The 27,303-nt window shown below is 47.0% G+C and overlaps 1 protein-coding gene and 1 long non-coding RNA gene across 2 annotated transcripts in view; both read right to left on the bottom strand.

Annotated features, from left to right (window-relative positions):
• LOC117523759 (inositol polyphosphate-5-phosphatase A-like) overlaps positions 1-27,303 on the bottom strand; it is a 640,661-nt gene that overhangs the window by 349,732 nt on the left and 263,626 nt on the right. The gene's annotated exons all lie outside the window — the stretch shown is intronic.
• LOC117523760 lies at positions 2,959-14,140 on the bottom strand. The gene is made up of 3 exons (XR_004564611.1): positions 13,990-14,140; positions 10,574-10,577; positions 2,959-2,969 (listed from the first exon to the last, which is right to left on the bottom strand). It is a non-coding gene; the product is annotated as an uncharacterized LOC117523760 (long non-coding RNA).

The raw sequence follows: 27,303 nt of genomic DNA on the forward strand, positions 1-27,303 counted from the left end.
AGGCTCAGGGAGGGGCAGTCTTCTGCTGGGACTGGTTGGGGCTGAGGGAGAGAACCAGGAAAAAGACATGCTGTGGAGGGGAGCAGAGATCAGTCACTAATGATTAAATGCAGAGTGGTGCATACAGAGCAAAAAGAGAAAGAAACAGTGCATCATGGGAACCCCCCAGCAGTCTACGTCTATAGCAGCATAACTAAGGGATGGTTCAGGGTCACCTGATCCAGCCCTAACTATAAGCTTTAGCAAAAAGGAAAGTTTTAAGCCTAATCTTAAAAGTAGAGAGGGTGTCTGTCTCCCTGATCTGAATTGGGAGCTGGTTCCACAGGAGAGGAGCCTGAAAGCTGAAGGCTCTGCCTCCCATTCTACTCTTACAAACCCTAGGAACTACAAGTAAGCCTGCAGTCTGAGAGCGAAGCGCTCTATTGGGAGCATGTACTGAAGTGAGACATGTACTGCAGTTCCTTAGATGCTGTCCTTGTGACTTCTTGTATTAGTCCCCACTTTGCTTTTTTAAGAAATTTTGGAAGATCAGTCAGTTCTTAGAAGTTCCATTACTGTGCTTCTAGCTAATCGCTCTCACTGTGATTCTTTGGATAACCTTCAAAATGTCTTTGTAAGCCTTCCCACAATGATAAATGTCAATCATATTCTCTCTAATTTAGGAATTTCTTTTGACTTTGGCAGAAAGTGCTACCTGTTACCCCACTTCACACTGGGAGCAGATCTAGAAGCACTTTGATATTAAAGGATTATTAATTGAGAACAAAGTCTGTACAGGAAAATATCAGCCCGAGGTGTTGACCACCCAGATCGAGCGTAGACGAGTTCCGTGCAAAAAAAACACAGAGGTCTGGTATTCCCGTACGGCCTGAGCAAGTGAGGTTAATAATTTGTTTATTACATGGCTATTGCATGTATAAACATGCAAACTTACAGTATCGCCCGAATATTTAAGCTGCTGACAGTTTTGGGCTCGTAGTCAAACCCGTTCGCTTTTTTCACCTCCATGAGGAACAGCTGGTCCATCCGTTAGCTGGTAAGCTTTCAATCTGTGTGTTCTTTCCGATGCTGTTTATATATTTATAGAGTATCTGAAGTGATTATTATATGGCTGCGACACTACTCGCGCTCTGACTGGCTGATTTCCAGTCTGAAATTTTCCCATATCAGACCGGTTACCATGACAATCGGTTCGGAACTCGTGTCACATTCATTACAAACCAGAAAGTTAAAAACTTGATTACAAAAACCAAGTCTGACATGAATATACTCCATAAATATCTAAACAGCATCTGAAAAAACACACAGATTGAAAGTTACCAGCTAACGACTGGACCATCTGTTAACAAGTTCTTCAGGGAGGTGAGGAAAGCAAACAGGTCTGACTATGAGCCCAAAACCCTCAGCAGCTTTCATATTCAGGCGATACCGTAAGTTTGCGTGTTTATATATATATATATATATATATATATATATAGAGAGAGAGAGAGAGAGAGAGAGAGAGAGAGAGAGAGAGAGAGAGAGAGAGAGCGAGAGAGAGAGAGAGAGAGAGAGAGATGTAATAGCCATATAATAAACAAATTATTAACCTTGCACTCAGTTAATAATCCTTCCCACTGTAGCCAAGTGCTTGCTCACAGGGGGTCGTTTTGACCGTTGGGGTTTTACATAATTATTGTATGGCCTTGCCTTACAATATAAAGCGCCTTGGGGCAACTGTTTGTTGTGATTTGGCGCTATATAAAAAAACTGATTGATTGATTGATTGATTGACTTGATTGAACAAGGTAATCATCACGTGGTGCAACTCATCAAGTTGAATGCAGTTTTCAATACAACTGGTAGATTTGTGGGTTTAATAACTAAAGTGGCCACTTGCCACAACGTCATATACAGGTGCCTACTGTTCAAATCACAAAGTCCAAAAAACAAACTGCAGGGTCAAAGGTCACAAAAGACAATATAGAGCTAAGCAGGATGGCAAAAAAAACAAAAAACAAAAAACCAAACAAACAAGCTATTGAACCAGCAACCAGGATTCTGAAAAGCAGAGTTTAAATAATCGGGGAAGTGATTATGATCAACTGCAGGTCGATCGACTGATGGCTGAATGAGTTCAGGTGTAAGAGTAACAGGAAGAAAGCAAACCAAACAGGAACAGAGAAGATTGTGTCAAAGTAAAACAGAAAGTAGGGTGAAACTGACAAGCCATTAGAATAAAACCAAAGTAGGACATTTAGAAACAAATCTAAACCTCAATAACACTTAGAAACAAGACTGAAACCAGATAGGCACTTAAAGAATAAATCAGAACTAAAACTACTAAAGAGTTACATGAACCACACACAAGAAAAGCCAGATTTATTGCAAGGTGTACACGACCGGTACCGTAACAGCATACATTACATGGTACTACATAGGTGTTATTACAAACACAGACACCTAGATGGCTGCACAGGTGTGCACACACACAGACAGATGTATCTGAAGTTGCAAAACAGTAGCAGTGATAAGCAAAGTAAAGATATAATTTTGGAATCACCTGTGGCCAAAATACGCTAAAGTTTTGTGTGAGGAGATCAATATTTCTGTTGCTGAAGCCCCAAATAAGAGCAGCAGAAAGAATGTTTTAAAAAGTAAAGCTGTGCTGCAGGTCTCCTATGTGTCTTCTAGCAAGCTGCAGCTAAAAATCTTCTGGTGTGCACAGTGCAACAAACAAAAGCCTATAACTCCTTCAAAACTGTCTCTTCTTGTTGGTTTTCCTCACTAGTCTCCTTCAAATACAATCAGTTTTTAAGAACCTACTCCAGACAGATTCTGACAGTACCACACTGTATTTCTAATTGACTGATGCACAGATACAAAAGCAAAATACTGAAAGTATCAAAATAATTTCCACTAAAAATGATTTAATCTTGTGAAATCTAACTGAAATTATCCTCAACTGCTAAAAGTCTGCAATGGCACATCTCCAAACATCAGCTTTGCAGCTCCATGAAATATTAAATACATGCGAATAGTAAACAGATAGACAGCATCCCCGCTGAAAACCAAGGACATCCTGTGGGTATTTAATTAGCAGGGTGGCTGCTCTTGTGCATGCCTGATCACACAAGGTAAAAAATAAAAAAACACCCAGGAACTTATCAGAGGGCCAGAGGCAGCTCAGCATGGCATTGGTTTGCATCCAGGCTGTCCGATCCATCATGCTGTCTGTTGACTGGTGTTTGTGGAACCAGCCCTTATTAATTATCAGCTCATTTGGAGAAGATAGGGGTGTCAAGGGTGGCGTGCGGGTGGTAGGTGGTAGGTCCTCTTTGATCAATGTAAGCAATCAGTCCCAGAGAACTCTACAGAGGATGTTTAAGGTCAAACTGGCCTGGCAACAGGATGTTTCTTTCAGGAGAGGAGTGGAGGCTCCTGGGATGCAGACATGGGAGTTGGATGAGTTTCAGTTAACAATTTTTAAGCTATCATAGTATATCAGAATTGAAAACAAACAAACAATACGACCCTGTGGTGTCAGCTTTAATTTGAGGGTAACTGCATTTCAGTCGAACAAACGGCGAGCAATTATAGTATGTTTTGTGTTGGGCGCATTATTTCACAGCGAACAAAAATAATTGAACAGTTGGCTGCTGAACTGCATCTTTATTAGAGCTGGGGATCGATTCAAATTTCAAGAATTGATTTGATTCCGATTCTTAAGATTCAAAATTGATTATTTTGATTTGATTAGATTCTATTCGATTTGATTCGATCTGATCCGATATTTGGGTTAGTGTTATTAAAACCGTTTTTGAGCTGTTACCTAAGTGTCTAGTTATGCAACATAATAACACCTTCATACAACACAACTCCAAAAACAATTTGAAATGTGGACTCATCAGACCACAGCACACTTTTCCACTTTGCATCTGTCCATTTCAAATGAGCTCGGGCCCAACAGAAGGTGGCAGCATTTCTGGATGTTGCTGATGTATGGCTTTGACTTTGCATGGTAGAGTTTTAACTTGCACGTGTAGATGTAGCAACAAACTGTGTTAACTGACAATGGTTTTCTGAAGTGTTCTGAGCCCACGCGGTAAGATCCTTTACACAATTATGTTGGTTTATAATGCAGTGCCGCCTGAGGTATCAAAGGTCACGGGCATTCAATGTTGGTGTTCGGCCTTCCCGCTTATGTGTAGAAAGTTCTCCAGATTCTCTGAATTTTCTGATTATGGACTGTAGATGATGGACTCCCTAAATTCCTTGCAATTGAACTTTGAGAAGCATTGTTCTTAAACTGTTGGACTATTTTTTCACGCAGTTGTTCACAAAGTGGTGATCCTCTCCCCATCTTTGCTTGTGAACGGCTGAGACTTTTGGGGATGCTCCTTTTATACCCAATCATAAGTGTCCTCAGTTCCCAAATGCTTATTGCGTGTTGTTAGAAGGAAAGGTGATGTAACACAGTGGTAAACATACCACTGTCCCAGCTTTTTTGAAATGTGTTGCAGGCATCCATTTCAAAATGAACAAATATTTGCACAAAAACAATAAAATTTATCAGTTTGAATATTAAATATTTCATCTTTGTGGTGTATTCAATTGAATATAGGTTGAAGAGGATTTGTAAATCATTGTATTCTGTTTTTATTTACATATTACACAACGTCCCACCTTCATTGGAATTGGGGTTGTATAACCAGCAGGATTCACTGAATTCGGTGACACCACACCTGAATTTATTGAATATTTTTCTGGTGTGTCTTTTCGTTTGTGCACTTTGTAGACGGTCCCTACACTTCCATTTGTCTGCCATCTGCTCATTCAGATCAATATTATTTTTCCAGCTTACATGACGGCTCATATGGATAAAAATAAGGTTGTAGCTCATTGTCTACCTTCCAGAGGTTAGAAACTAGTGTTATTTGTTTTTCAACAGAATTTCTCTTAAGATTATTGAGCCGTTTACCAGAGGGGGAGGTTTCTGTCCTTCCTGAGTTAGACAGGTGGACCATCTCAGTCAAACTCCTCACCTGACACCGTTCCCGGAGCGGGACACACCCAGCGGGACTGGGACCATGACACCATCAAGAGCTGCTGGGATCACCTCCTCAAGCTGTAGTGACCCCACCACAAAAATAAAAAATAATAATAATAATAATAATAATTTTTGTGGTGACAGGGTTTGTGATCAAGACTTCCTACAGTAATTGATCCGTAAACTGAAATCCATAAATTACTTAAACTGAAAATATATAGTGTATATATAGTGTGTGTGTATATATATATATATGTTGTGTGGGCCGCTGAAGAGGAGGTACTGCTGGCCCACCACCACCAGAGGGCGCCCTGCCTGGAGTGCGGGCTCCAGGCACCAGAGGGCGTCGCCACCTGAGATGAGCAGCCAGGGTGACAGCTGTCACCCATTATTGGACACAGCTGTTTCTACTCGGCACCAAGGTATATCAGGAGGACGGCGTCTCCACCTCAGTGCCGAGATATCGCCTAAGACTGAGGTAGTATCTCTGCATTCTTATTCTGATTAACCAGCTAATCATTTGTTAAACCTTTTCAGGATTGTTGACTGCTAGAAGCTATATTGCTTGGAGAAGTACTCACCTTCCTGTTGTGCATTGACAAGAGGTGGAGGCGGCTTCTCCCCTCTCCGTTACTGGGTGCTGTCGCATCACACCTGTGTGTTGTTGCTCTCTCCTGCCAGCAGTACCGGATCCGACGAGCGGAGGCAGTGGCCACCTGGGAATTCGGGACTTGGCGGTTCCAGTATTTCCAGGGTTCGGTGGCAGAGGAGATCGGGGTGGTTCCGGTTCGACTGAGACGGGTGTCTCCTACCTTCGAGCCTGCCCACACGACACCAGCAAATTCGACCCCAAATTGTGATTGTTGTACTTATTGTGCTTGTTTCACAATAGTAAACCTTGTTATTTATCTTCCTCCATTGTCCGTTCATTGCGCCCCCTGTTGTGGGTCCGTGTTCCTACACTTTCACAACAGGATATCTCGGCCAGCGTCATGGACCCCGAGGGGCGTCAACCGGCTGTTGAACGGCCAATGGAAGACCAAGGCGCGGCGGAGGCTTCGGGAGGGGTAATCGGTGAGTTGCAGCGGATCCTCACCGCTTTCACCTCTCGGATCGATTTAATGACCGAGCAACACGTTCTCCTAAACCGCAGGGTAGAGGCTCTCGCCGCACAAGTGGAGGCGCGCCCTCCGGGCGCCGCTGCGGCTCTCCCTCCCGAGGACCCTGCGCGTGAAAGTAACGTTCCACTGGTCGTTCAACGGTCCCTTCCTCCGTCCCCAGAAGCATACATAAGCCCTCCAGAACCGTACGGAGGCTGTGTGGAGACGTGCGCGGATTTTCTGATGCAGTGTTCGCTCGTCTTCGCACAGCGTCCCGTAATGTACGCGACTGATGCTAGCAAAGTAGCTTATGTGATAAATCTGCTTCGCGGGAAGGCACGCGCTTGGGCTACAGCGCTCTGGGAGCAGAGCTCACGGCTCCTTCATACATACGATGGGTTTGTACGGGAGCTCAGAACGGTGTTCGATCATCCCAACAGAGGAGAGTCCGCTTCAACCGCACTACTGTCCATACGACAGGAGCGTCGGAGCGCAGCTGCCTATGCAGTCGCCTTCCGCATCGCGGCAGCGAGATCCGGCTGGAATAGCACTGCCCTCCGCGCTGCCTTTGTAAACGGACTGTCTCTGGTCCTAAAAGAACACCTGGTGGCTAAGGACGAACCACGGGATTTGGATGGGCTCATTGATCTAGTCATACGACTCGACAACCGGTTAGAAGAACGCCGCCGGGAACGAGGCGAAGGGCGTGGCCAGGCACGCGTCGTCCCTCTCCCTTCCGGGTCCGATCGAGCTCCGCCCTCCCCACGCTCCTCTGTTCCTGCGCTCCGTGGGGTCACAGCTCCCCCTACTGACGAAGCTAGGGACACGAGTAGGGCAACATTTAGGGCACCAGATGCACAAAGGAGATGGACCCACGGAGCGTGTCTTGTTTGTGGTTCAATAGAGCACCATGTGAGAGACTGCCCCGAGCGGTCAAACGCCAAACGCCCGCCCTTAGAGACTGGGCCAGGGGTGGGCCAAAACATTCACGTGGGACATACCCACATTGCTACACGACTCCCAGTCACGATCCTGTTTGAGGATTCAACCCTGAAGGCCCCAGCACTGGTGGACACGGGCTCTGAGGGGAATCTGCTAGACAGTAGATGGGCCAGGGAGATAGGGCTCCCTCTGGTGGCTCTTACCTCGCCTGTGCAGGTTCGAGCACTAGATGGCTCCCTACTCCCACCAATCACACACAAGACACCTCCAGTAACTCTGGTGGTGTCAGGCAACCACCGGGAGGTGATCGAGTTCTTCGTGACTCAGGCCACCTCCCGTGTGGTTTTAGGATTTCCATGGATGCTTAAGCACAATCCCCGGATTGATTGGCCGTCCGGGGTGGTGGTTCAGTGGAGCGAAACCTGCCATCGGGAGTGTCTCGGTTCCTCGGTTCCTCCCGGCTCCCAAGCTAAGGAGGAGGTCCGAGTCCCGCCCAATCTGAAGGCGGTGCCAGCGGAGTACCATGACCTTGCGGACGTGTTCAGCAAGGATCTGGCTCTCACGCTTCCTCCCCACCGCCCGTACGATTGTGACATTGATTTGGTTCCAGGCAGTGAGTTCCCGTCCAGTAGGCTGTACAACCTCTCACGGCCGGAACGCGAATCAATGGAGACCTACATCCGGGACTCATTAGCCGCCGGGTTGATCCGGAATTCCACCTCACCGATGGGCGCTGGTTTCTTTTTTGTGGGTAAAAAAGATGGCGGACTTCGTCCATGCATTGATTACAGGGGGTTGAATGAGATCACGGTTCGCAACCGATACCCGTTGCCCTTGTTGGATTCAGTGTTCACCCCCTTGCATGGAGCCAGAATCTTCACCAAGCTGGATCTTAGGAACGCGTACCATTTGGTTCGGATTCGGAAGGGAGACGAATGGAAGACGGCATTTAACACCCCCTTAGGTCATTTTGAGTACCTGGTCATGCCGTTCGGTCTCACTAATGCTCCCGCGACCTTCCAAGCGTTGGTAAACGATGTCTTGCGGGACTTCCTGCACCGGTTCGTCTTCGTATATCTAGACGATATACTCATCTTTTCTCCGGATCCTGAGACCCATGTCAAGCATGTACGTCAGGTCCTACAGCGGTTGTTGGAGAACCGTCTGTTTGTGAAGGGCGAGAAGTGTGAGTTCCACCGCACTTCTTTGTCCTTCCTGGGGTTTATCATCTCCTCTAACTCCGTCGCCCCGGACCCGGCCAAGGTTGCGGCGGTGAGAGACTGGCCCCAACCCACAAGCCGTAGGAAGCTGCAACAGTTCCTCGGCTTTGCTAATTTCTACAGGAGGTTCATCAAGGGCTACAGTCAGGTAGTTAGCCCCCTGACAGCCCTGACCTCTCCAAAAGTTCCCTTCACCTGGTCGGACCGGTGCGAGGCCGCGTTCAAGGAGTTGAAACGGCGCTTCTCGTCTGCACCAGTTCTGGTGCAGCCCGATCCTAGCCGCCAGTTAGTGGTTGAAGTGGATGCCTCGGACTCAGGGATAGGAGCGGTGCTCTCCCAGAGCGGGAAGACCGATAAGGTCCTTCACCCGTGTGCCTATTTTTCCCGCAGGTTGACCCCCGCTGAACGGAACTATGACGTCGGCAATCGGGAACTCCTTGCTGTGAAAGAGGCCCTCGAAGAGTGGAGACATCTGTTGGAGGGAACAGCCGTGCCATTCACGGTTTTCACTGACCATCGGAACCTGGAGTACATCAGGACCGCTAAGCGTCTGAACCCCAGGCAAGCCCGCTGGTCACTGTTCTTTGGCCGTTTTGACTTCCGGATTACCTACCGCCCCGGGACCAAGAACCAGAGATCGGATGCATTGTCCCGGGTGCACGAAGATGAGGTCAAAACGGAACCGTCGGATCCCCCGGATCCCATCATCCCGGAGTCCGCTATCGTGGCCGCCCTCACCTGGGACGTGGAGAAGACCGTCCGGGAGGCCCTGACCCGTGTCCCGGACCCCGGAAACGGACCAAAGAACAAACTATACGTCCCACCAGAGGCCAGGGCCGCAGTCCTAGACTTCTGTCACGGTTCTAAGCTCTCCTGTCACCCGGGGGTGCGAAGGACCGTGACAGTCGTCCGGCAACGCTTCTGGTGGGCATCCCTGGAGGCCGATGTCCGGGATTACGTCCAGGCCTGTACCACCTGCGCCAGGGGCAAGGCCAACCACCAGAAGACCTCAGGGCAGCTACAGCCACTGCCCGTGCCTCATCGCCCCTGGTCCCACATCGGCCTGGACTTCGTCACGGGTCTCCCGCCGTCCCAGGGAAACACCGTCGTCTTCACGATAGTGGACCGTTTCTCCAAGGCGGCCCACTTCGTGGCCCTCCCGAAGCTTCCAACGGCCCAGGAGACAGCGGACCTCCTGGTCCACCACGTCGTCCGTCTGCATGGTATACCATCAGACATCGTCTCCGATCGCGGTCCCCAGTTCACCTCACACGTCTGGAGGAGCTTCTGCCGGGAACTGGGGGCCACGGTCAGCCTCTCGTCTGGGTATCATCCCCAGACCAACGGGCAAGCAGAGCGGGCGAACCAGGACTTGGAGCAGACACTACGCTGTGTGACAGCCGCGCACCCGACGGCCTGGAGTACCCACCTGGCCTGGATCGAGTACGCTCACAACAGCCAAGTGTCATCAGCCACCGGCCTCTCCCCGTTTGAGGTGTGCTTGGGGTATCAGCCCCCCTTGTTTCCGGTGGTCGAGGGAGAGGTCGGTGTGCCCTCGGTCCAGGCCCACCTACGGAGGTGCCGTCGGGTGTGGCGTGCCGCCCGCTCTGCCTTGTTGAAGGCCCGGACGAGAGCGAAGACACATGCAGACCGGCGGCGGGCCCCGGCTCCCACGTATCGTCCTGGGCAGGAGGTATGGTTGTCCACCAAGGACATTCCCCTTCAAGTGGACTCCCCCAAGCTCCAAGACCGATACATCGGCCCCTTCAAGGTCCTCAAAATCATCAATCCCGCCGCAGTGAGGCTTCAGTTGCCGGCCTCGCTGCGGATTCACCCAGTATTCCACGTCTCCCGGATAAAGCCCCATCACACCTCACCCCTCTGCACCCCGGGTCCGGCACCACCTCCTGCCCGGATCATCGACGGGGAACCGGCTTGGACCGTGCGTCGGCTCCTCGATGTCCGTCGAATGGGTCGGGGTCTTCAGTACCTGGTGGACTGGGAGGGGTACGGCCCCGAAGAACGCTCCTGGGTGAAGAGGAGCTTCATCCTGGACCCGGCCCTCCTGGCCGACTTCTACCGTCGCCATCCGGACAAGCCCGGTCGTGCGCCAGGAGGCGCCCGTTGAGGGGGGGGTCCTGTTGTGTGGGCCGCTGAAGAGGAGGTACTGCTGGCCCACCACCACCAGAGGGCGCCCTGCCTGGAGTGCGGGCTCCAGGCACCAGAGGGCGTCGCCACCTGAGATGAGCAGCCAGGGTGACAGCTGTCACCCATTATTGGACACAGCTGTTTCTACTCGGCACCAAGGTATATCAGGAGGACGGCGTCTCCACCTCAGTGCCGAGATATCGCCTAAGACTGAGGTAGTATCTCTGCATTCTTATTCTGATTAACCAGCTAATCATTTGTTAAACCTTTTCAGGATTGTTGACTGCTAGAAGCTATATTGCTTGGAGAAGTACTCACCTTCCTGTTGTGCATTGACAAGAGGTGGAGGCGGCTTCTCCCCTCTCCGTTACTGGGTGCTGTCGCATCACACCTGTGTGTTGTTGCTCTCTCCTGCCAGCAGTACCGGATCCGACGAGCGGAGGCAGTGGCCACCTGGGAATTCGGGACTTGGCGGTTCCAGTATTCCAGGGTTCGGTGGCAGAGGAGATCGGGGTGGTTCCGGTTCGACTGAGACGGGTGTCTCCTACCTTCGAGCCTGCCCACACGACACCAGCAAATTCGACCCCAAATTGTGATTGTTGTACTTATTGTGCTTGTTTCACAATAGTAAACCTTGTTATTTATCTTCCTCCATTGTCCGTTCATTGCGCCCCCTGTTGTGGGTCCGTGTTCCTACACTTTCACAACATATATATATATATATCATGAATGATCACATTTTGTGAGACCCCCGTTCACGTTTTGTGAGACCTATGTTCTCATTTTGAGAGATATTTTTTCAGTATTCATGTTTAGCAATTAAATTTTTGCGGGTAATTCATGATTTGCAGCTGATTCACGTTTTGGGGGTTAACACTGCTAATTTATATACAGCGGTTTTCTGAAGAAAAACCTTGAAAATGTTAGTTCTTTTTTAACCTCAAAATTAATTTGATTACTGTAAAAAAAAGTGTCTTACATTAGAAAAAAAAAATAAAAACAAAAATAAAAGATTCTTTAGAAACCTTTCTTCATCTGTAAATTAAAACATAACTTACCTGATGATTTCTTGAATAACATTATAAGAAACCTTGGATTTTTTTTTTTAGAAAAATAAAATAGCATGGAAATTAATGTGTACATTTTTAAATCTGGTAGATTCATTCATATCTGCACTTTAACCAGGAAAAAAGACACCATAAATAAATACAAATATTTATGACAAACACAACAGGAGATGATGTAACAATGACTGCAGTGTTTTGGTTAATTAGGATTTCTCAATGTGACATAAACCTCATGATGAAATCTTTTTTTTGGTTTTTACTTAGTCATGAAAATTCAGTAAGGTATATCTTATATATTATATTCCAATTCTAAGGTGGAACTATGCCAGTATACAAAGGTATATCTAAATATCTAAAAAGGACGAGTAAAATAGGAGATTAGAAAAGAGTAGAGTCGAGCCACTTAGGTGCCTGGTCTTGAGAACCAGGGATGGTAGGTTGAATGTCAACTTTTAATTATATCGTCATTGAGTATGTGATTGCTTTTAATGTTGTGATCAGGACAGAGTAATTTCTAAAATATGAATTTAACTATTCTCGTGACTGTGAATGTTTTAAAATTGTGCACAACAGAAGCGGAACTTCTTCGACTTGTGCCTGCAGCACAAGACCTGTGGCTTATAGACAAGTGCAGCTTATTTATGTACCTTTTTCTTTTCTTTTTAAAATTGGTGGGTGGGGCTAATATTCAGGTGTGCTCTATAGTCAGGAAATTATGGTAAAATAAATGAACCTGAAGGTGAGTGGGAAAAAAACCCGGAAAACCTGATCCTGATATATATATATATCAAATCCCAACATAAGGTACACAACACAGACATTCACAGATAAACTCATAACTGATAAGAGGACGGAAAACACGTAACTCAAAACACGAGGGGCGGGGCTCATAGACACAGAGGCTGACAGCTGCCACACACAGCCGTCACGCGGAACCAAGACAACTCCACGTGGCTGAGACAATCAAGAGAAACACACATGCACATCCATACGCACATACCAGGACAGACAACACCCACGCACACACTCACATACCCAGGGACCCTGGGGGGAGGAGGACACGGAGGATACAACAACATACACACATAAGTACACCATGGGAGACACAATAGGACATGTGCCAAGGACATAAAAGGACATGGGGACAGGAACCACATAAAAAGAACCCCAAAAACAACTCAACCGAACCAAACCCCAGCACAAGCTGCAGATACTACCAGATACATTTGCAACTGTATCTGGTAGCTTACGACATGATGCTGTTCCCACATGGGCTCATTTGGATCTAGTCATGGATCACATTAGACTCAGCAACATTCACTTATTCTCAGATACGCTGATGTCACAGGACAGGAATAAGACATCATTCTACCTTGCTTGCACAGTGCCTTTTATGAAAGGTTTCAAGACCCTGACATGGAACTTCACTGAGGCCTCCTATGGGAAAGGAGCCCCCCGGAGGAGTAGGAGGTGCACTTAAAATCCTGGCACATTGTTTAGTGGCCTATGGCGCTGATATCCCAAATGCTAGTGACTTGCTGGAAAATCTGTCAAAGTAATCCACTGTGAGGCTATTTGAGGTGACAGGAGAACACTGCAAAATGTGGGAAACTGGTTGCTCCATCCCTTAAAATCAGTCCCAGGGACGATCAAAGTGTATCAAGTAAGCACCCTATTCTACAAGTACACACAAACAAAGTCACATTCATACATCTCCTTTCCCTCTCTTTTTGCATTTTTCTTTTTTGACATTTTCCATTTGTATTATTTACTTGGGTGCAAATTACAATATAAGATAATTTAATCTATCTTCATGTTTCTGCAATCAAACTAAACTTATTTCTCTACAGCTTGTTGCAACAGAGCCTGAGAGGATCAAATTTAGACATTTTTCTTGCGTTTGTAGTTGTTCTTGTGACTGCTCCTCCCTAAATGAGTTCGTCTTCACTCACAGCGACACAGGGGAGACTGAAGAGACCAACAAGGCTGGAACATGTGTCCTTGTAGACTATGATGGAGTCCTCTATCCTGGCACTCTAACACAGGTGTGTTAAAGACAGCTCATCGAGCTGAAACCATATTAGGGAGGTCAAAAATATGAAATATGCTGGAAATATTCTGTTGTGAGTTCAGATGCAGCTTCATATAGGGATGTGATGCCAAAGGTGAGGATCATAACCACTTCATAATTCTTAATGAAAAGTAAGAAATTATTCCTGAATTGCTGCCTGCAACATCCTCTGCCAGGCACTTCAGTGTGGTGCCAGAGATCTGGGCCAGGTACGGAAAGAAAACAATTTGAATTTTGATTTGACAATGTTGTCAAAACAAATGCTAAATACGAATCAAATACTCCTTGATTTTTAGCTGTCCTCCACTCAACCAGGTACTTGTACTTGAGGTGGTAAAATAAGTTTGTTCTATTACCCCGTTTCGTTGTTAGTCTTCTTGCAGTTCCTGATAATTAACATGGTTTGTTGTACATCTGGAGCCTCATGTACAAAGCGTGCTTACACACAAAAACGTGGCGTACGTCTGTCTCCACGCTCACGTTCAGATGTGTCAAAAGTGATATGACTGTGGAAATGTGCAGTGCATCACGCAAAAATCCTGGCTGGCGTACGCACGTTTCTACAGCTATTGTGCCGCCTCCGACACATGGAGGTGATGCTGGGAACCGTTAATAGTGTGAAAACATGAAGTCATCAGAGAGATGTGCACATCAGAGACACACTGATGAACATTTAACACACCCACATGTTTGCAATTATATGGGTGGATATAAAACCATGTGCAAAGTGTTGCATAAAATGGCACAAACAGTGGCTGTGTTAGCGTTGTTGAAGCACCTTGAAAATGGTGCAATCCGACGTCAGCGTGAACTCTGGGAACACAGGGATTTATTTGCAAATGATGATAACTGGCTCATAAACTGATTTCGATTACCAAGGCCAGTGTAACTGGCATTGTGCACAGAACTGCGGTCGGCCCAGAGGGCAATACAGCGAGGAGCCAGGGGTTGTCTGTGCCCACAGGCACCATCACATGAATTTGATTTTGTTAATAGGAAACATTTTCATTCCTTCAATGTTCAAATCTTACATGATGTGAAAATGCGCATCAGGCTGGAGGGTGGCATGGTGCACGATAGATGGGTGCTTGGTGATTACATAATTTATTTGTGTAATTGTTCCGAACAATAACCAGTGCAGACACATTTGGGCATGTGCACATTCAAATATGTTTTTGTTGTTATTATTATTAATATGTGTTCTTTTTCTTGATGGTGGATCTAGAGAGCTTTTTAACAAGCCCCGACTGTGTTCAGAATTTGTCAGTAAAAGCACGTGTAATGTTAATGTCACACACTGTCAGCCGGCGTGCACCTAATATTGTTTTACTTCAGTGTCTATTTACACACACAAACACACTCATTCAATCAAGTGGGATGTACAAACGGAACGTGCGTGGATCCATGACTATGCACACTTTGATACATCTGAATATTTTTGTGCTTACACCAATTTCTGGGTTTTGGAGTACGCCAAGTTTCAGTCGGAAATGCACACAAGTCTTTGTACATGAGGCCCCTGATCTTTTGTAACCAAAGCAGTTCCATACTGAAGCCTCTCCTGTTTGAAAATGCACCCATCCATTGTGGAGCTGGTAGCAATGTTACTTTGCTACTTTGTTATTTTTTTCCATAGAAGTAGAGACATGGAATGCCAACTCCTGATCTCGGGGGCTGAGGTTGTGACGCACATGTGCAGGAGGAATTTGATTCTTCATTTCCAGTCTTTTGCTGTGCAGCCTGCGCTTCGTTCACAGGAATTATAAACTCCAATATTCTGCTGGGAATTGACGATATCAAACATCACAAAATAAGTTTAAAGGTTTTGATCAACTATTCTGAATATTTTACCAAGCCTTACATTTTGTAGCTGCCCTGATTATCGCTCACAGAGTCACGCTGCTCTCAGAATAAAAATGCTTCGTCGGTGCTGCACTGTTATTGCTGTAAGGTTTGCAAAGAACCGGTTAGGTTGAAAGATCAAGATATAACCCACGTATCCCACACGCCGGGAACTATTCAGCTAAAATATATCTTATATAAAATCTAGATCTTGCAGTCGATTAGCAACAAGGCAAGTTTTAAAAGACAGTTAAAGTTAAGTTTATTCAGTCAGCTAAGGGAAGAAGATCACGTCACCTTTTTTTATTTTTATTTTTTATGTGATTTCTGGCCCAAAAGACGAGCTTATCTTCTAGTCCATTATTCTCTTCTCTAAAACGTGGTGCTAAATTTGTTGTGTACACTTCTACAGGGATACAGTTGCTATTTATTTTAATTTATTGAGATCTTATTGTTCTCTATTCAATTTGTACTTATTTTATTTTATTGCTATCCAAGTGTAAATTGTATATATACAGTGAGGAAAATAAGTATTTGAACACCCCGCGATGTTCTCCCACTTAGAAATGATGGAGGGGTCTGAAATTTTCATCTTAGGTGCATGTCCACTGTGAGAGACATAATCAAAAAAAAAAAAAAAAATCCGGAAATGACAATGTATGATTTTTTTTTAAATAATTTATTTGTATGTTACTGCTGCAAATAAGTATTTGAACACCTGTGAAAATCAATGTTAATATTTGGTACAGTAGCTTTTGTTTGCAATTACAGAGTTCAAACATTTCCTGTAGTTTTTCACCAGGTTTTCACACACTGCAGCAGGGATTTTGGTCCACTCCTCCATACAGATCTTCTCTAGACCTTTCAGGTTCAGAGTTTCAGCTCCCTCCAGAGATTTTCTATTGAGTTCAGGTTTGGAGACTGGCCAGGCCACTCCAGGACCTTGAAATACTTCTTACGGAGCCCCTCCTTAGTTGCCCTGGCTGTGTGTTTGGGGTCATTGTCATGCTGGAAGACCCAGCCATGGCCCATCTTCAATGCTCTTACTGAGTGAAGGAGGTTGTTTGCCAAAATCTCACAATACCTGACCCCATCCATCCTCCCTTCAATATGATGCAGTCGTCCTGTCCCCTTTGCAGAAGAGCACCCCCAGAGTATGATGTTTCCACCCCCATGCTTTACGGTTGGGATGGTTTTCTTGGGCTTGTTCTCATCCTCTAAACATGGTAAGTGGAGTTGATTCCAAAAAGCTCTATTCTGGTCTCATCTGACCACAGGACCTTCTCCCATGCCTCCTTAGGATCATCCAGATGGTCACTGGTGAACTTCAAATGGGCCTGGACATGTGCTGGCTTGAGCAGGGGGACCTTGCTGCCCTGCGGGATTTTAAACCATGACACTATCATGTGTTACTAATGTAATCTTTGTGACTGTGGTCCCAGCTCTCTTCAGGTCATTGACCAGGTCCTCCTTTGTAGTTCTGAGCTTTCTCAGAACCATCCTTACCCCACAAAGTGAGATCTTGCATGGAATCCCAGACCGAGGGAGATTGACAGTCATCTTGTGTTTCTTCCACGTTGTCTTCTACCAAGCTGCTTGCCTGTTGTCCTGTAGTCCATCCCAGCCTTGTGCAGGTCTACATTTTTGTCCCTGGTGTCGTTAGACAGCTCTTTGGTCTTGGCTATGGTGGACAAGTTGGAGTGTGACTGATTGAGTGTGTGAACAGGTGTCTTTTATACAGGTAACAAGTTCAAACAAGTGCAATTAATACAGGTAAAGAGTGCAGAATAAGAGGGCTTCTTAAAGAAAAATTAACAGGTTTGTGTGAGCCAGAATTCTTGCTGGTTGGTAGGGGTTCAAATACTTATTAGCAGTAGTAACATGCAAATAAATTATTAAAAAATCATACATTGTGATATCACAATAATTTATGACTGAAAATAAAATGTGAATTGTTGTGAATTGAACAATGAGTTTTGTTGTTCATGTGGTTCTTCTGGAACAATATCAGGATCTCCAAGATTGATGCCAGCCAATATTTATTTGAAATCCTGGGAAAAAAAATAGAAATTGCTGCAGTGAGGCCAGCAACCTTCTGATATCGCACACATCTCTGCATGTTGTTGTTGGACTGGCAAAATCCCCCTGTATATCTAAAAATATTTTTTGCAGGCTGTAATTTTTTTTCCAAAATAGAATTTATGATTGAGAGGTCACTCTCACATTTTTGAGGTGCGAATATGCAGATATGATTCAAGAAAATATTGTATATTTAGTGGTAACTTTGTGGAACAGCCTCCATCATCATGTGGTAAATGCTCCAAGTGTTACTACTTCAAAGGAATACTGTGATTATTTTATGGTGTTTGATTTTTATTGATTGATGATTTTATTATGGTGTCTGATGACTTTTACTGTGCTATTTGTTAGTTTTATACAGTTACATTTATGAGTTTTACTATGATGCTTTTTTAAATGATGAATGATGTGTGCTTTTATTGTATTTTTATACACATTTTATGAATAATTAATGATTATTGACAAGGATTTTCCCCCACAGTTGGCGACGGTCTGCTTGCTCTTATCAATAATATTATCAAGTTTTGTCCTGAATACGATTTAAAATCAACAAGACCTTCATTCAAGCTACACTCTGAACATACTTCGAGCGGATAACTTTCTGAAGCCACGGCAGAAAACACAGAAACTGTGCTTTAAAAGCGCATCTGGTGTTATTGCTGGCAGACGACCGAAAGCGGATTACCCCATCTCTCGTGACCAAGTGGCTGAAATCTCGGGGACGCAAGCTCACAAACAGAACTCAATGGAATGAGATCTTGAGTTGGCATTCCAGTATCTCTACTTCTATGCTTTTACTTACAGCTGTGTTTGTTGAGAAGAAGTCTGAAGTTGACTTGAAGGAACTGCAGAGTTTATTATTCATGAAGTGGATTTTACATTTTTATTATGGTTCTTTTAGTGTTCACCACCAAGACATGATTATTCAGTCTGTTCTCTGGGCCTATCTGGGCCTATTAGTGTTAACAGTATGCTTTGTTCATTTCCGCAGTGTGCAGCAATTCAATGATTTATTGAAATTATATGAATAAATGATCAATTAGCAATATGTGTCAGAGCCTTCATGCTGTATTAGAACTGTTTTTCAATACAATCCTTTAAAATAAAATCACAACTGTTTAAACGTTATGGTGATGAAATAAGTGTTTACATTAAAATGTTTGTTTGCGCTAATAAAAAAAAACTGTGGGTGATACTCGCTACCTTTAAGAATATTTAAATGGTTGTCATCAATAAAAAGTAAAAATAAAAAAGATATAATTTTCCTGTATCATATTTCTAATGAAAAATGTGTTACGGTAATGAATTTGTTTCCTCCAATACCTCAAAAATTTGCACATTGATTATAAATTCAAATTTAATAGTGAAATTCGACAATACTTAATATAAAGTGGGGGGGGGGGGGGGGGGGGCAGGGGAGAGCATGTATGTAATGGTTTCTGATTTTTGCTATGACTTGTGTCACGTTCATGAGAATCACCCATTTGCCTCTTTAATCCAAGACAGTAATACAACCCTAAGCCAGAAAACAATGGAACTGTATGGAAAATGCTAATTTAAAAAACAAAAAGGAAAGAAAAAACCTGCAGTGACATTGGCTTTGACTGACATTTACTTTGACTTCTATTTCTTTTAAACAGGATAAACCCAAGATATTTCATGTTTTTTGTGGTCAACTTCATTTAATTTGTTATTATACATCGATTCCCTGCAACACACTCCAAAGAAGTAAGGACGGGGCAAGTTAGGACTAGCAATGATGTTCAAAAAACAAATAAAAAATGCACAATGATATTATTTAAACCAGGTGAAGTCAAAACATAATTGTAATCATGATTTGACTGAAAAGCCACATCTGCAAAAGGCCAAATCTTTGAGAAGCAAATATGGTCAGATCATCTCCAGTTTGTCATCAAATGTATCAGAAAATTCTTGAAATGTTTAAAACGAAAGTTCCTCAAAGAAAGACTGGAAGGGAATCTATAGCCAAGTGGCCTCTGTGTGCATGTATGTAAGAGTGGTTATGGCTTTGATCACGGACAAACTGGGGAGAGCTCACATTTGCTGTTTGGTATGCTTATGTATTTTGGGTCAAGGATGAACACTGTGGAAACAGGAAGTTGATAGGACTAATATTTTTTGAGAAATTTGCAATATTAGCTAACAACAGTGAACAAAGGACATTGTGTTGGGAAGGGGTCGTAACACGGACCCACAACAGGGGGCGCAAATGAACAGACAATGGATAAGAAAAGGAGTAACAATTTAATGTTGTGAAAGAACACAATGGAATACAAACAAGAATAATGATGCCAATTGTACACAGGAGGACTGTGGGCAGGCTTGAAGATAGGAGACCTCGGATGAACGAAGAGCCGGGGCCCACACCGCTTCCACCACCAACGGCCTGAAGAACACCGAAGCCGCCAAGCCCTGAGTCCCCAGGTGGTCTCTGTCCTCCGTTGTCGGCCCTGGTACTGCTGGCAGACAAGAAACAGAAGGTGGTGAGTGTGAGTCCTCACACCCAGCAACCTTTACAATTAATTCCTCCGGGAGGGATAACCTCCACCTCCAGGTACGTCTTTACTCGTGCAGCTCCCGTTTGTCCCTCTTCTGGGTCTTCACGGGCACGCGACTGCACACAGAACAATATTAGATAATCAGTAATCACAGCAGAGAAGATTACCTCTAATAGTAGAAGATCTCTCGGCGAGGAGGTGGAGTTGCCGTCCGGCCTTTATGGTGATGGTGATGAGATGAATGAGTGACAGCTGGTGCTGAGGATGAGTGACAGCTGTCACTCCCAGTGGCTTCGGCGCCCTCTTGTGCTTGAAGCCCGCACTCCAAGCAGGGCCCCATCTGGTGGTGGTGGGCCAGCAGTACCTCCTCTTCAGCGGCCCACACAACAGGACCCCCCCCTCAACGGGCGCCTCCTGGCGCCCGACCAGGCTTGTCCGGGTGTCGGTGGTGGAAATCGACCAGAAGGGCCGGGTCCAGGATGAAGCTCCTCTTCACCCAGGAGCGTTCTTCAGGTCCGTAACCCTCCCAGTCCACCAAGTACTGAAAATCCCGGCCCTTCCGACGGACGTCCAGGAGCCGACGAACAGTCCATGCCGGCTCCCCGTCGATGATCCGGGCAAGAGGTGGGTCGGGTCCAGGGGTGCAGAGTGGTGAGGTGTGGTACGGCTTGAGTTTAGAGACATGAAAAACCGGATGGATCCGCAGTGAAGCCGGGAGTGTCAGCTTCACTGCGGCCGGACTGAGGATTTTGGCGATGGGGAATGGCCCAATGAAACGGTCCTTTAGTTTTTGGGATGTCACCTGGAGCGGGATGTCCTTGGTGGATAACCACACCTCCTGCCCCGGTTGGTATGCAGGGGCCGGGGAACGCCGGTGATCTGCATGGGTCTTGGCCCTCGTCCGGGCCCGCAACAGGGCAGAGCGGGCGGTCCGCCACACCCGGCGGCACCTCCGCAGGTGGGCCTGGACCGAGGGTACCCCGACCTCTCCCTCCACAAGTGGGAATAATGGGGGCTGGTAGCCCAGACACGCTTCAAAAGGGGAGAGGCCGGTGGCAGATGATACTTGGCTGTTGTGAGCGTACTCGATCCAGGCCAGATGGTTACTCCAGGCCGCCGGATGCGCAGAGGTGACACAGCGAAGGGCCTGTTCTAGGTCCTGGTTCGCCCGCTCTGCCTGGCCGTTCGTCTGTGGGTGATACCCGGACGAGAGACGTACGGTGGCCCCCAGCTCCTTACAAAAACTCCTCCAGACCTGCGAGGAGAACTGGGGACCACGATCCGAGACAATGTCCGACGGTATCCCATGCAGACGCACGACGTGGTGGACCAGGAGGTCTGCCGTCTCCTGGGCCGTCGGGAGCTTCGGGAGGGCCACGAAGTGGGCCGCCTTGGAGAACCGGTCCACTATCGTCAGTATGGCGGTGTTGCCCTGGGACGGCGGGAGGCCCGTGACGAAGTCCAGGCCGATGTGGGACCAGGGGCGATGAGGCACAGGTAGGGGTTGGAGGAGACCCCTGGTCTTGTGATGGTCCGCCTTGCCCCTGGCACAGGTGGTACAGGCCTGGACGTAGTCCCGGACGTCGGCTTCCAGTGACGCCCACCAGAAGCGCTGCTGGACTACTGCCACGGTCCTATGCACTCCGGGATGACAGGAGAGCTTGGATCCGTGGCAGAAGTCCAAGACGGCAGCCCTAGCCTCTGGTGGGACGTAAAGTTTGTTCTTCGGACCGTCTCCCGGGTCCGGGTTCCTTGCCTGGGCCTCCCGGACGGTTTCCTCCACGTCCCAGGTGAGGGTGGCCACGACAGTGGACTCGGGAAGGATGGTGTCGATGGGGTCCGACAACTCGGCCTTGGCCTCCTCTTCGTGCACCCGGGACAGTGCATCGGATCGTTGATTCCTGGTCCCGGGGCGGTATGTGATCCGGAAGTCAAAGCGCGCGAAGAACAGGGACCAGCGGGCTTGCCTGGGGTTCAGCCGCTTGGCGGTCCGGATGTACTCCAGGTTCCGGTGGTCCGTAAAAACCGTGAAAGGCCCCGTAGCTCCCTCCAACAGGTGTCTCCACTCTTCCAGAGCCTCCTTCACCGCGAGGAGTTCTCGATTGCCCACGTCATAATTCCGCTCAGCGGGGGTCAACCTGCGGGAATAGTAGGCACAAGGATGGAAAACCTTATCGGACTCCCCGCTCTGGGACAGCATGGCTCCTATTCCTGAGTCTGAGGCGTCCACCTCCACTACAAACTGGCGAGTAGGATCAGGCTGCACCAGAACTGGCACAGACGAAAATCGGCGTTTCAACTCCTTAAACGCGGCCTCGCACCGGTCCGACCAGGTGAAGGGGACTTTAGTGGAGGTCAGGGCGGTCAGGGGGCTAACAACCTGACTGTAACCCTTAATGAACCTCCTGTAGAAGTTTGCAAAGCCGAGGAACTGTTGCAGCTTCCTATGGCTTTTTGGTTGGGGCCAATCCCTCACCGCCGCAACCTTGGCCGGATCCGGGGCGACGGAGTTAGAGGAGATAATAAACCCCAGGAAGGACAAAGAAGTGTGGTGAAACTCACACTTCTCGCCCTTCACAAACAACCGGTTTTCTAACAACCGCTGTAGGACCTGACGTACATGCCGGACATGGGTCTCAGGGTCCGGGGAAAAGATGAGTATATCCTCCAGATATACGAAGACAAACCGATGCAGGAAGTCCCGCAAGACGTCGTTAACCAATGCTTGGAACGTCGCGGGCGCATTGGTGAGACCAAACGGCATGACCAGGTACTCAAAATGACCTAACGGGGTGTTAAATGCCGTCTTCCATTCGTCTCCCTTCCGGATCCGAACTAGGTGGTACGCATTCCTAAGATCGAGTTTGGTGAATATTTTGGCTCCATGCAGAGGTGTGAACACCGAATCCAAGAGGGGCAATGGGTATCGATTGTGAACCGTGATCTCGTTCAACCCCCTGTAATCGATGCATGGACGGAGTCCGCCGTCTTTCTTGCCCACAAAAAAGAAACCAGCACCCATCGGGGAGGTGGAGTTCCGGATCAACCCGGCGGCCAAGGAGTCCCGGATGTAGGTCTCCATTGATTCGCGTTCCGGACGTGAGAGGTTGTACAGTCTACTGGACGGGTACTCAACGTCCGGAATCAAATCAATGGCACAATCGTACGGTCGGTGCGGTGGAAGAGTGAGTGCCAGATATTTGCTGAAGACGTCAGCCAGATCATGGTACTCCACTGGCACCGCCGTCAGATTGGGAGGGATTTTAACCTCCTCCTTAGCCGTGATCCCGGGAGGAACAGAGGATCCTAAACACTCCCGGTGGCAGGTTTCGCTCCACTGCACCACGGCCCCAGACAGCCAATCGATCCGGGGATTGTGCTTCACCATCCAAGGAAAACCCAAAATCACTCGGGAGGTAGAAGGTGTCACGTAAAACACGATCTCCTCCCGGTGATTCCCAGACACAACCAGGGTCACGGGCTGGGTCCGGTGTGTGATTAACGGGAGTAGAGTGCCATCTAGTGCCAGTACCTTCAAAGGCGAAGGCAGAGCCACTAGAGGGAGCCCCACTTCCTTTGCCCATCTGCTATCCAACAGATTCCCTTCGGACCCCGTGTCCACCAGTGCTGGGGCGTGAAGGGTTAAATCCCCACTCAGGATTATCACTGGGATTCGTGCTGATTTGCGGGGTTTCCCCGTGTACATGTTATGGCCCACCCTTAGCCCAGTTTCTAAGGACGGGCGTTGGTGTTTGACCGTTTGGGGCAGTCTTTTAACATGTGTTCACATGAGCCACAGTAAAAACATTCCCCGCGGGCCAGTCTCCTTTGTCTGATATCAGATCTCACTTTGGCCCTGCTCGTGTCCATGGCTTCGTCAGCAGGGGGAGCTGTAGCCACACGGAGCCCACTGGCAATGGAGCGTGGGGACGACGTCACCCTTTCAGACCCGGAAGAGAGAGGGACGGCTTGTGCCCGGCCACGCCCCCCGGCCTGCTCCCGACGGTGTTCATTCAAGCGGTTGTCTAAGCGTATAACCAGAGTGACAAGCCCGTCGAAATCCTGCGGTTCGTCCTTAGCCAGTAAATGCTCCTTCAGTACTGGAGACAGTCCGCTTATGAAGGCAGCGCGGAGCGCAACGTCATTCCAACCCGACCTTGCAGCCGCGATGCGGAAGTCGACAGCGTAATCAGCTGCGCTCCGACGCCCCTGTCTCAGTGACAGCAGCACGGTCGAGGCGGTCTCGCCTCTGTTGGGATGATCAAACACATGTTTGAATTCCCGTATAAACCCAGCGTATGACGTCAGGAGCCATGACTTCTGTTCCCAGAGCGCTGTAGCCCAAGCGCGTGCCTCACCTCGAAGCAGATTAATTACATAAGCCACCCGGGTGGCGTCTCATGCGTACATAACTGGACGCTGTGCAAAAACGAGCGAACACTGCATTAGGAAGTCTGCGCACGTTTCCACACAGCCTCCGTACGGTTCGGGAGGACTTATGTAAGCTTCAGGGGACGGTGGGGGGGGTAGTTGAACAGCCAGTGGAACATCTACATTAGGCCCCGGGCCAGCAGGAGAAGACACTGCAGCGACGCTCGACTCGCGTGCTTCCACTCTGGCGGTGAGAGCCTCCATCCTCTGATTGAGGATTGCATTTTGCTCGGTTACCAGCTGTAACTGAGCAGTGAAAGCGGTAAGGATTTGCTGCAGATCACTTACCACGCCTCCTGCTGACGCCTGCGCTCCTTGTTCTCCCATTGGCTGTTCAAGCTGTGGTTGACGCCCCTCGGGATCCATGACGAATGGCCGAGAGATCCTGTTGGGAAGGTGTCGTAACACGGACCCACAACAGGGGGCGCAAATGAACGGACAATGGATAAGAAAAGGAGTAACAATTTAATGTTGTGAAAGAACACAACGGAATACAAACAAGAATAATGATGCCAATTGTACACAGGAGGACTGTGGGCAGGCTTGAAGATAGGAGACCTCGGATGAACGAAGAGCCGGGGCCCACACCGCTTCCACCACCAACGGCCTGAAGAACACCGAAGCCGCCAAGCCCTGAGTCCCCAGGTGGTCTCTGTCCTCCGTTGTCGGCCCTGGTACTGCTGGCAGACAAGAAACAGAAGGTGGTGAGTGTGAGTCCTCACACCCAGCAACCTTTACAATTAATTCCTCCGGGAGGGATAACCTCCACCTCCAGGTACGTCTTTACTCGTGCAGCTCCCGTTTGTCCCTCTTCTGGGTCTTCACGGGCACGCGACTGCACACAGAACAATATTAGATAATCAGTAATCACAGCAGAGAAGATTACCTCTAGTAGTAGAAGATCTCTCGGCGAGGAGGTGGAGTTGCCGTCCGGCCTTTATGGTGATGGTGATGAGATGAATGAGTGACAGCTGGTGCTGAGGATGAGTGACAGCTGTCACTCCCAGTGGCTTCGGCGCCCTCTTGTGCTTGAAGCCCGCACTCCAAGCAGGGCGCCATCTGGTGGTGGTGGGCCAGCAGTACCTCCTCTTCAGCGGCCCACACAACACATTGTGCTGAAATGCACCATGAGAGTTTAGGGTTTTAAATGTTGCTATTGTGGTTCATGTTAGTTTAACAGTGTTGTTAGTCTTATTGAGTAATTGTTTTTTGTTCAATTGGTTTAGTCAGTTTAGTTAAATGACATGTTGCCATTACCACGAGTGAGAAGTATACTGCATTTGATGTTTTCTGCCTCTCTCTCTCTCTGTGTGTGTGTGTGTGTGTGTGTGTGTGTGTGTGTGTGTGTGTGTGTGTGTGTGTGTGTGTGTGTGTGTGTGTGTGTGTGTGTGTGTGTGTGTGTGTGCGTGCGTGCATGCATAACTTCTATCACAGACAAACTGGGGAGAGCTGACATTTGCCACTTGGTATGATATGTACTTTGGGTCAAGGATGAACAACATCAAAATGGAAAGTTGATAGGATTAATATTTTGGGAGAACCTATGCATATTAGCTAACAACACTAAACAATGGCTGTTGATAATTGCATTCTGGATGCACACACCATTCCAGCAGGGGTGGTAACCTATATATTAAAAGCGTACATGCGTGCATGATTTTATTTAGTAAGTTCAGTGTAAGTACATAATACAATTGGAAATACGTTAAAAATACATGGATGACACAAGAAAGTGAATTTCCATTGTGGTACATTTAAAAATCAAATGACAAAAAATAGAAGCAATAATAAAAAAATAATTATTATAAAAGAACCTAAACAATTTATAAATATATTAAGACATTAAATTAACATTAAAGTATTATGTAATTCACAGGAAATAAAAGTGTTGAGTTCTTCTAAAAGCTGTTGAGGTCTAACGTCTAAGGTTCTAAAAACATTCTGGACTCATGTTATTCCAACTCATTATAGAAACTTTGCATAATTTATTACCACCCTTGAAAAAATGTCAGCTATCTATTTATAAACACTACCCAATATAGAGCCCATGAATCCCTATGGGCAATGCGCTAGTTGTATATATTTCCCCTTCTACAGTGCATAATATCATTGCACAACTCAAGGAATCTGGAGACATTTCAGTGTGTCAAGGGCAATGGTGCAAGTTTAAGATGAACACCCATGATCTATATCCCTCAGACAGCACTGGATCAAGAACAGCCATTCATCAATAGCTTATACAACCACAAGCAGTGTGTCTGGAAAGTATTTATAGCGCTTCACTCGTCCCACATTTTGTTATGCTAAAATTCTACACACAATACCCCATAATGACAACATGAACAAAGTTTTCTTTTTAAATTTTTTTCTAATTTATATAAAAAAAGAAATATCAGGTACATAAGTATTCACAACCTTTTCCATGAAGCTCAAAATCGATAATGGGTGCATCCTGTTTCTACTGATCATCCTTATGATGTTTCCAAAGCTTAAATGAAGTCCATCTGGGGTAAACTCAGTTGATTGGACATGATTTGGAAAGGCACACCTGTCTACATATTAAGGTCCCACAGCTGACGGTGTATGTCAGAGCACAAACCAAGCATGAAGTCAAAGGAATCATCTGCAGACCTGAGAGTCAGGATTGTCTCCAGGCACAAATCTCGGGATACAAACATTTCTGCTACTAAGAAGGTTCCAATGAGCACAGTGGTCTCCATCATCCGTAAATGGAAGAAGTTCCGCTCCAGCAGGACTATTGTTCCATTTGTCTTCCCCAACAGGTCTAGGTCAACCAAGGAAAGGACATTCTGCCTGGAGGCCTAGTCCGCCAACAAATCATACCATTTGGAGCT

Source organism: Thalassophryne amazonica, chromosome 13, assembly GCF_902500255.1.
Source record: "Thalassophryne amazonica chromosome 13, fThaAma1.1, whole genome shotgun sequence".
In the NCBI taxonomy this organism is placed as follows: domain Eukaryota; kingdom Metazoa; phylum Chordata; class Actinopteri; order Batrachoidiformes; family Batrachoididae; genus Thalassophryne; species Thalassophryne amazonica.